The sequence below is a fragment of the Nycticebus coucang genome, chromosome X, assembly GCF_027406575.1.
Source record: "Nycticebus coucang isolate mNycCou1 chromosome X, mNycCou1.pri, whole genome shotgun sequence".
NCBI classification, from domain to species: domain Eukaryota; kingdom Metazoa; phylum Chordata; class Mammalia; order Primates; family Lorisidae; genus Nycticebus; species Nycticebus coucang.
In genome coordinates, this window is record NC_069804.1 from 174,514,828 (window position 1) to 174,524,677 (window position 9,850).

Sequence of the window (9,850 nt, forward strand, 5' to 3'; positions counted from 1 at the left end):
CTGTTTGTACTTGCCTATTGTTAAGGCCTTCTACTGTGTTTTGCTTTTCTTTGAATAAATTTTTCATTTCCAAAAGTTCTCCTTTTTTAATAATTTTATTTCTTTAGTGAATATTTTTATTCATTTCCTGCATTGTTTTGGAAGTTAATTCAAGTCAGGTTTCTATTTTATCTTGTATTTTATTGAGCTTCCTTATAATCCATATTCAAAATTCTTCATCAATAATTTTAATACTTTCATTTTTGTTGTTATCCATTGGTAAGGGGTTATTCTTTTCCTCTTGTGGTATCCTTTCCTTCCACTCTTTCATGTTTCTGAAGTTCTTTTGATAATTTCTTCTCATCCAACCTTTCAATTGAGACCTGGAGGCGCTAGGCCTATCTCTAGGTTCCTGAAGGTCAATCTCTGATTGAGCCAGGGAGAGGAGTTCTGCCTAAGTTACTTATGGGGTATTCTAGCAGGTTTGATAGACCTGTCAGGTTACTTCTGACCTGCTGTGTTCACCTCTTCCAAACAGTGTGTAATGAGTTAGGGCTCCCAACTTAATCTCCAAAATGGCTGTTGGTAGTTGTGAGTATGAATCAGCCACTGCATGTTTGCTTGAGTTGGAAGGTACTATGCTTCGCTATGGGGTTGTTCTCCTTGTCACTGGCTGAAGTTTGTGTGGAAGCACCAGTTGCTGATATGTTCTTTTGTGCCCATAGTAAGTTCTGGCTCTGCACATGGGGCACAGGAATGCCTCATGCTTTAGAAGTATCCTATAGTTTCCAGAGATTTGCTTGATCTCTATTTCCACTGAGGTTACAGGAGGAGCAAGCTAGATCATGGCTGGATTGTGAGAGCCTGAAAGGTCTTTAAAAGAATTGGGAGGGCTTGGGGGTTACTCTTCCAGGTATTGGGTGGGACTGGTATGAAGTTAAGGACAATCTCTTAAAGCCAGCAAAGATTTTCCTGAGGGAGGGTCTTAAATGTTTAGATGCTAAAGCACCAGGAAAGGCACTTTCTGTCCTTGTCCACTAGTACAGATTCTTTGTGGGGTGTGATGAGCACCCTCCCTAATCACTGCTTTGTGGATCCCCACAGCACTCTTTCATCAGATCAGTTCCCCTGAGTTCCCTCACTCCCCAAGAGTGGCTCTTGAATGTCCCCTCAGCCCATGTTTTTGACCAACCAGTGTTCATCTCTGTAGAATTCTGGTGGATATGAGATTCTCCAGTTGGGCACCTCTGTTCCACCATAAGACCCCAAGGGGAGAAAAATATTCTTCTCCATATGCAGGGGCTTCAGCTTAGGGCATGCTCCCACTGAGAAAAAAACAGCTGCTCCTGAGTTTATTAGTTCATGTTTCACTCCCTATCTTAATGATTATAGGGAAGTGGCCCCTGCTCCCATTCAGCTGACATATCCAAGGAATTTCACTGCTATAGGATACATGGGCTATGCTAATTGCTCCAAGTGGTACACCCCTATACAATATGGCAGTCCTCCAGGTGGTTGCAGGATGGACTCACTCATGGTGATTTTGGAAGAGATCCCTCAGTCTCAGATGACACTTCAGTCCTAGGCTTAAACCTAGCTTAGCAGAGACCTTGTTATATTTTGCCAAGATTTCTGATCCACAGACACTCCAAAATAATAAGTATTGTATTAAACCATCATTTGTAGCAATTTGTAAAGCTGAATATAATCTTTGTCAAAAACAGGTCCAGTGACTTTTTTCTCAAAAATCATATATTATACAAATTTAAAAAATTCATAGTAATATACTGCATGTGTGCCATGTACATAGGTTGAAAGGTGACCTTAAAATGACATTTCCATGCCATAAACCCTGGACTCCATGATTATGACCTTATATGGTAAAAAGATTCTGAAGATAACTTTAAACAAAGGATCTTGAGTTGAGATCATCTTGGACTAGGCTAGGCTCTAAATCACAAGGCTTATGTCTTTACAAGAGAAAGGAAAGGAAAATTTGAAACTCACAGAAGCACGAGGAGGAGAAGGCTATGTAAAAACAGACTCAGAGTTTGGAGTGAGCAGCCACAAGACAAGAAACACCTGGTGTCACCAGAACCTGGAAGAGGCAAGAAGAATTCTCCCCTAGAGAATATGGTAGAACAGACCAGACACACTGATTTTGGAATTCTAACCCCAAAACTCTGAGAGAAAATATCTATTTTGTGTTAATCCATCTAGTTTGTGGTAGTTTTTCAGGGTAGATGTTCTTCCGGATAGATGACCTGTGATGGGACTGAAGGACAAAATGAAAGGTCAACTTTTTCATCCTTGAGAATTCTCCATACTTCTGTCCATAAAGGTTATATTAGTTTGTTATTCCACCAGTAACATAGAAGTGTTCCCTTCTTTCCACATCCACACCAGCATCTGCAGTTTTGAGACTTTGTGATGTGGGCTAATCTTACTGGAGTTAGATGCTATCTCAAAGTGGTTTTGATTTGCTTTTCTCGGATAATTAGGAATGATGTGCATTTTTTCATGTGTTTTTCTTTCTTTCTTTTTTTGCCGTTCATCTCTCATATTAAGAGAAGTTTCTGTTCAAGTCTCTTGCCCCCTTATAAATAGGATTGTTTGCTCTTTTTTATTGAATGATTTGAGTTCTCTGTAGATTCTAGTTATCAGATCTTTATCAGATTCATAACATACAAAAATCTTCTTCTGGGCGGCACCTGTGGCTCAGTGGGTAAGGCGCCGGCCCCATATGCCAAGGGTGGCGGGTTCAAACCGGCCCCGGCCAAACTGCAACAAAAAAATAGCCGGGCGTTGTGGCGGGCGCCTGTAGTCCCAGCTACTCGGGAGGCTGAGGCAAGAGAATCGCTTAAGCCCAGGAGCTGGAGGTTGCTGTGAGCCGTGTGACGCCACGGCACTCTACCGAGGGCCATAAAGTGAGACTCTGTCTCTACAAAAAAAAAAAAATCTTCTTCTATTCCAAAGGCTGCCTGTTTGCTTTGTTTGTAGTACCCTTAGCTGTGCAGAAATTTTTTAGCATGATCAAATCTCAGTTAATTATTTTTGGTGTTGCTGTAATTGCCAAGGATTTCCTAATATTTTCTCAGGCTAATATTTTGAAGAGTGTTCCCCACACTCTCTCCTAGTATTTTCATAGTTTCATGTCATAAATTTAAATCTTTTATCCTATGAGAATCAATTTTTGTCAGTGGTGAGAGGTGTGAGTCTGGTATCCGTCTTCTACAAGTAGCTAATCAGTTCTCCCAGCACCATTTGCTAAATAGGGAGTCTTCCCAAATGCATGTTTTGTTAGGCTTATCAAAGATCAAATGACTATATGTGGCTGTGATCATCTCTAGATTCTCTATTCTATTCCATAGAGCTACATCTTTGCTTTTATGCCAGTACCAGGCTGTTTTGGTTTGTAGTATAACATAAAGTCTGATAATATGATGCCTCCAGATTTGTTTTTATTTCTATGAATTATACTGTATATTCAGGTTTTTTCTGATTCCATATAAAACAAAGTGCTAATTTTTTTCAAGTTCTTCAAGGTATGACATTGGTTCTTAGATGAGGAGTCCATTAAATCTGTAGATTGCTCTGGGTAGTATGGACATTTTAACAATGTTGATTCTTCCCTGCCATGAGCATGGTATGTTTTTCCATTTGTTAACATCTTCTGATACTAATACCTACAAATCAATAGCTTTATATACACCAACAATAGTCAAGCTGGGAATATAATCAAAGATTCTATTCTATTTACGGTAGTGCCAAATAAAAAGAAATACCTGGGAATATATCTAACAAAGAATGTAAAAGATCTCTATAAAGAGAACTATGAAACACTCATTTATTTTTATCTCTTTTATTGATTTTTTTAATTAAATCATAGCTGTGTACATCAATATGATCATGGGGCACCATACACTTGGTTCATAGAATATTTGACATATTTTCATCTCATTAGTTGACATAGCCCTCCTGGCATTTTCTTAGTTACTTTGCCAAGACATTTACATTCCACATTTGCCAAGCCTCACATGTACCCTTGTAAGATGCACCACAGGTGTGATCCTTTCAATCCCCCTCCCTCTACCCCCTCCCCCCTCCCTCCCCACGCTTTCCCCCTTCCCCCTGTTCTTAGGTTGTAACTTGGTTATAGCTTTCATGTGAAGGTCCTAAGTTAGTTTCATAGTAGGGGTGAACACATTGGGTACTTTTTCTTCCATTCTTGAGACACTTTACTGAGAAGAATATGTTCCAGCTCCATCCATGTAAACATGAAAGAGGTAAAGTCTCCATCTTTTAATATGAATTAGGTATGACTCTAAGTTCTTAATGTGATGTCTGAGAATTAAACTCATAAACTTATCCTAGAAAAAGTACTACATACCTTATTGAATATCACCATGGTCACCTCCGAGGTACTCCTCTTAGGAAGATGCACATTGACACCAGCAGCACTTAATCCATACTTCAAAGTACTTTCAGAATTCTTTTCCTGAAATGGCAATCAGAGCTCTCATCTACAAAGTCTGACAATTAAGTTTCCGAACTTATCCTAGAAAAAGTGCTATATATCTCATGCTGACTATTACTATGGTCACCTTTGAAGTACTTCCATTGGCCATCTGGTGACTGTGGTGATATTCAGCAATGAGGAATGTAGCACATTTTCTAGGATGAATTCATGACCTTAATTATCACACCTCATACATAGTATAGAGTAGAGCTTCACCTCACTAATTTGACCACCCAAGAGATGGCAACAGACTGATTATCCTATGATAAACTGATTACCAGTCTGTGAAAATTAGGTCAACTTAAGGAGATGGTCAACGTAGGGAGGAGGTCAACTGTGGAGATTGTACTGCATTAACTTATGGTATATGTAGAAAACTTGATAAAATGTGTACTATTATTATGGATTTTACACATGAAATACCTGAGGCATAGAGAGGTGAAGTGATTTTTGCAAGGTCACACAGTCCCAGTAGAGCTGTCTCCAGAGTCTATACGCTTAAACAATTACTGTATGTTGCTACAATTCCTGTGGCTTGTATCAAGAGTTTAAAGAATTTTTAAGGTTTCTGTGACACTAAATAATGTTAGGAATTTAGAGTTGGGGAAGGAGATGCAGAAACTAATAAGTACTATAATGTGACATTTGCTATAATAATGATTCATGGTAGGTGCTTTTTGAAGGACCTCAAGGGAGAAAATACTCAAATATAACTGAATGAACAGAAAAAATAGAAAATGGAATGCAAATATGCCATTTTAGTTAGATTTTAGGGATATTGGTTTTTGTGGTTTAGACAGCAGGGCAGCACAAACATAGCCATGTGATTTAATCTTGATTTTATAAATATAATTGACATTCATAGACTGTTTTGATGTTACTATAGTTTAACATCAGTAAAATTTGGAGAGAAACATCAAGTTCAAGCTAAGGGTTAATGCAGGGAGATCCTGGCCAGTTATCCAAGGATGATCACAAATAGGAATGGATGGCTTATGAAAACTTTTTCCTGAAACTCTTTTTCCTCCCATTCCCACAGTTTGAATGAATATTTGATAAGAAATGTCAGTTAATTTAGAGCCATTGTGGTATACATAATGTATGTACCACTGAAGCCTAATATATTTTTATAAACATAAAGGTAAGCCTTCTGTTGAAAAGGACTAGTTTTGAGTCAACTTATGCCATCCACTACTGAGCTCGTAGCTGTCTCAATCTTTTAAGGGGTGTAGGGTGGTAACCAATTTCCTCTGCTTATGGTTCTTTCCCTACAGACTCATGAAGCCTCCTTTCAGGGCTACAGTGAGAATCTCTGAGGGCCAGCTTTGCTTAGATAGTGCAGCCAGGTTCTTTCTTGATGTGAGCCTGTCCACCCAGTTTAAAGGAGCTACAGTATTTCGCTGGAGTTTCTGGTATATAAAGATTAGAAAAGCTGCAGCTGCAGTCCCACCCTCACTGGTGACAGCTGGAGGAGGTGAATTCGTGAATAGACCCACCATTCCTACCCCTCACGGCACTAACCACCCACCTTGGGCACACAAATTCAAATTAAGGGCGAACCTACATTGGCTGAAGAATTAGAATCCAGATGTGATAGTTCTGGCTGAGAGTTCCAGTTGAACTTGCTCTGGAAGTGCAAACAAGTTCAGAGACTCCGAAGTTCTTCCCTCCCCTACAGAGTCCTGGCTGTGGACTAGATAAAATGCAGCCATCACCCAAGGCTGGCGATGGGGTCTAATTTCTGGACCTTCTCAGGGCCAGTCAGCAAAAGCTAGGCCTGTTTCTCTCTAAGTTACTAGGAGGGAATCCGAGGGTCACCCAGGGTTTCCAGGCACAGACACTAAGCAGAATCTCTCTAGAGGGCAGGGCAAAGGTCCCTCATGACAAGAGTGAGAGGGAGGGGAGAACACACATCCCTACTGTAAAATTAAGACTGCAGTCTGCCACTGTTTCTTTTCCCAGCAGGGGGCAGGGACACTGCTCTGTTCAGCAGCCCATACAATGTAGAGGTTTCTCAGAGAACTTGCCACACTGGACTTTGCAGGTGACAGTCCATCAGGCAACCAGAGAGTGAGAAGTGTGGGCTGTGGACTCAGGACTGAGGGTCAAAATTTTGTTCACTTTTGCACCAGGTAAGATGGGGACACAGGTAGAAATTTCCAGGTGCAGGAGAATGGGGACCTCACAGCTCCCTCCAGTGGGGTGAGGCAAGAGGTCCTTTATTCCCTACTCACTTACAGAAAGCCCATAGCTTCCTCATTGGTGGAGGAGTCTTCCATCCAGTTGCCTTTGGTCTAGTCTCTTTGTACCTGATTATCTTTACTCTTTTTTTTCCTCCTTGCAGTTTGTCTCAGTAGGGGTGATGTGCACCTTGATTTCTTCTCCTTGTGCTCAATTCCCCAATTTTGACTTCTCTGATTTCACTTCAGTCCTACTTTTCTCTTACTAGACAAGAGCTTCTTGTGAAAGCTTCTTCTAGGTAGCCATCTTGCCCTTCCCACTTATAAAAAATTTTGAATGTCCGAAAGATCTCATATTGTTTTGAGTTGTACATGCCAAACATTTCCATATAAAAAATCAAAGCTAAAACAAAAATATTCATTTATTAATTTATTCACACAAGAAAATTATAAAAATTGAGAACAGATTAGTGGTGTTAAGGGATAGTATGGGGATTGAAGAAATGGGTGTAGCTATGAAGGAGCAACATCCATGTGGCAATGGAACTGTTCTGTCTTTTCTAATCTTGATTGAGTCATTTTCACTATCCTGGCTGAAATGTGGTACTATAGTTTTGCCAGATGTCACGCATGGGATAACCTTGGCAAAACACACATATGTACTTTCTGTATTATTTCTTACAACTCATTTCCCATGAATCTGCAACAAATTATCTAAAAGGAAAATGATTCATTGAAATATGAATAATTGACATGGATAGAACTGGAGATCATATATTCCTGGGCACAGAGAGACAAGTGTGGCATGTTTTAACTCATAAATGGGAGCTGAAAGAGTGAGTCTCATGATAGTAGAGAACAGAATGATAGTTACCAGAGGATGAAAATCGTATGAGTTCAAACATACAGTTAGATAAAAGGTATAAGTTCTGTTCAGCAGAATAGAGTGCATATAGTTAACAGCAAAATATTGTGTGCTTAAAAGTAGCTAGAATAGGGGGCTTGAAAGGTTTTGGATGCCCAGAAATGATACATAGTAAAAGTGACAGAAACTTCGAATACCCTGATTTGATTGTTCCATATTTTACACATGTAACAAAATATAGCATGTACCCTATGGCAATGTATAAATAGTATGTATCAATAAAATAAATAAATAATAGAAATAACAAAACCATTACATGAAAACATAAATAACACATTTATTGAAATAATTACATTTTCAAAACTTAAATAGAGAATCAAGAATCCAATGTACTCAATACTAATATGAAGCCAGTAGATAATGTAATACATACCCACCCAAGAGAAAAACTCAAATCAATTCAAGGTGGGTGGTATGGGAATAAGGGAGTTGGGCAAGGATGGAAGGGAGGGAGATGGGGGGTTTAGGGTGTATGGCACACCTCCTGGGGGCAGAACACAGTTATAAGAGGGACTTTACCTAACATATGCAAACAGTGCAACCTAATTCTTTATACCCTCAATGAATGTGAAACAATAAAAAATTAAATTAGTGAGGAAAGTGACATGGATTTATAAATATCTTTAATTTCTGGCTTTAGGGAAGCTTGGACCCTCATATCTACTTCTGCATCAGCCGATTACAAAATCACATGTCATATAGCCTTTGAAAAACTCCACTTTGTACTTATGAAAGAAAGAAAATGTAAAAGTAATGAAACAGCCCTGTGTTATGAAAACGTTATGGCTCTGTGGATTTCCTGTAAAGATCTTAGGGACCCATCCCCAGTGGTCTCTATACCACACTTTGAAAACAGAAGTCTCTTGAATATGAATGTTTGATACTGCTATAGTATTAATTGTGCTGATATTTCAGTTTCAATTTCAAGGCAATTATTACTGAGTTACTTCTCAAATCTCTGGTGAAGGGTTTGAATGCAGAGCTTCTTTTGCAACCTGAGAGATCTAAAAGCTCCCAAATGAGCATACAGAAAGCAAAACAAACTATTCAAACTGCTGCAATTTGCTTGCAACTCCCTGCTGAAGATTTCTGGCTGTGTTACATCAAAGGGAACACTGTGTGAGGAGAGTATCCACGGGGAGAAGATAGCAAGATGAATGTGGCAACTAAAGAACCTTGAACATAAAATGATTTGTCAAAAGCCAAGATAGTTGTGTACTGGGACATAGTGTCATTAGGAAGCATAATAAGACACTGGAGAATTATTGTTTGCACTGATATCACTAGGAATTTCTTAACCTAGCCAAAGTATCTTCTACTAACCTTTGTCTAAACTGATTTTGCACCCTACCATTGGACAAAGTTGATGAAAAAACTCTGACATTTGAAATTAGCATATACTTTTGAACTAGTGGCTATTTTTTAGTAGATTAGGTCTCTAACTTTGCAGTAAATGCTCAGCACTAAACTGGGGAAGTTTCTCTTTCATTTCCACTAATATCAAAGCTATGGAATTAAAAATGTTCAGTAAAATACCATAAGAGTCTTGATAAATATACTAGATTTAAAACAAAACTGGATCAAATGAATATAAAACTTCGCATGCTAAACATTCAACAAAACTACTGGGAGAAATCCAATTGATTAATATTAAAAAATTTTAAAGACCAGGAGAAAAAAAACTCTTCAATGTTTAATTTTGTGGATAAAATTAAATGAAAACTCATTATAATTGGTTTTGCCTTTGCTGTTTATAGCTCAAATAATTCCCCAAAATCTGTTTTATCTTTCTGAAACAGATATTTCTAAACTTCTCAATTTTTTAACCTAGTTTAATATTAGCTGCTGTTTATTGAGGGAATAATATTTGTCATTCACTTTAATACATACTTAGTTACATTCTCTCTATGTTTTATAAAATCCCTGAAGAGTAGCTGTCATTATTTCTATTCCGTAGCTGAGAAATTTGAGGCTCAGAGTCATTAAATGCCTTGGCTGAGATCATACACTGAGAACAAAGTATACACAGACAAACCAAGGTTCAGGATTCAAATCCATAGTCTTCATTTCCAGAGCAAAGGTATTATGTTTCTTCCTCCTTTTATCTATGCATTTGGGATGATTTTGAAGTAGGCATTATACAATTGTGCTAATCTATGCTAAAATTCCTTGCCATTTTTGATCATTAAGGTATAAATTATGAGTGGCAAAATAATGTTCTTAAGTTCTTTGAAGCTTTATGCTCTA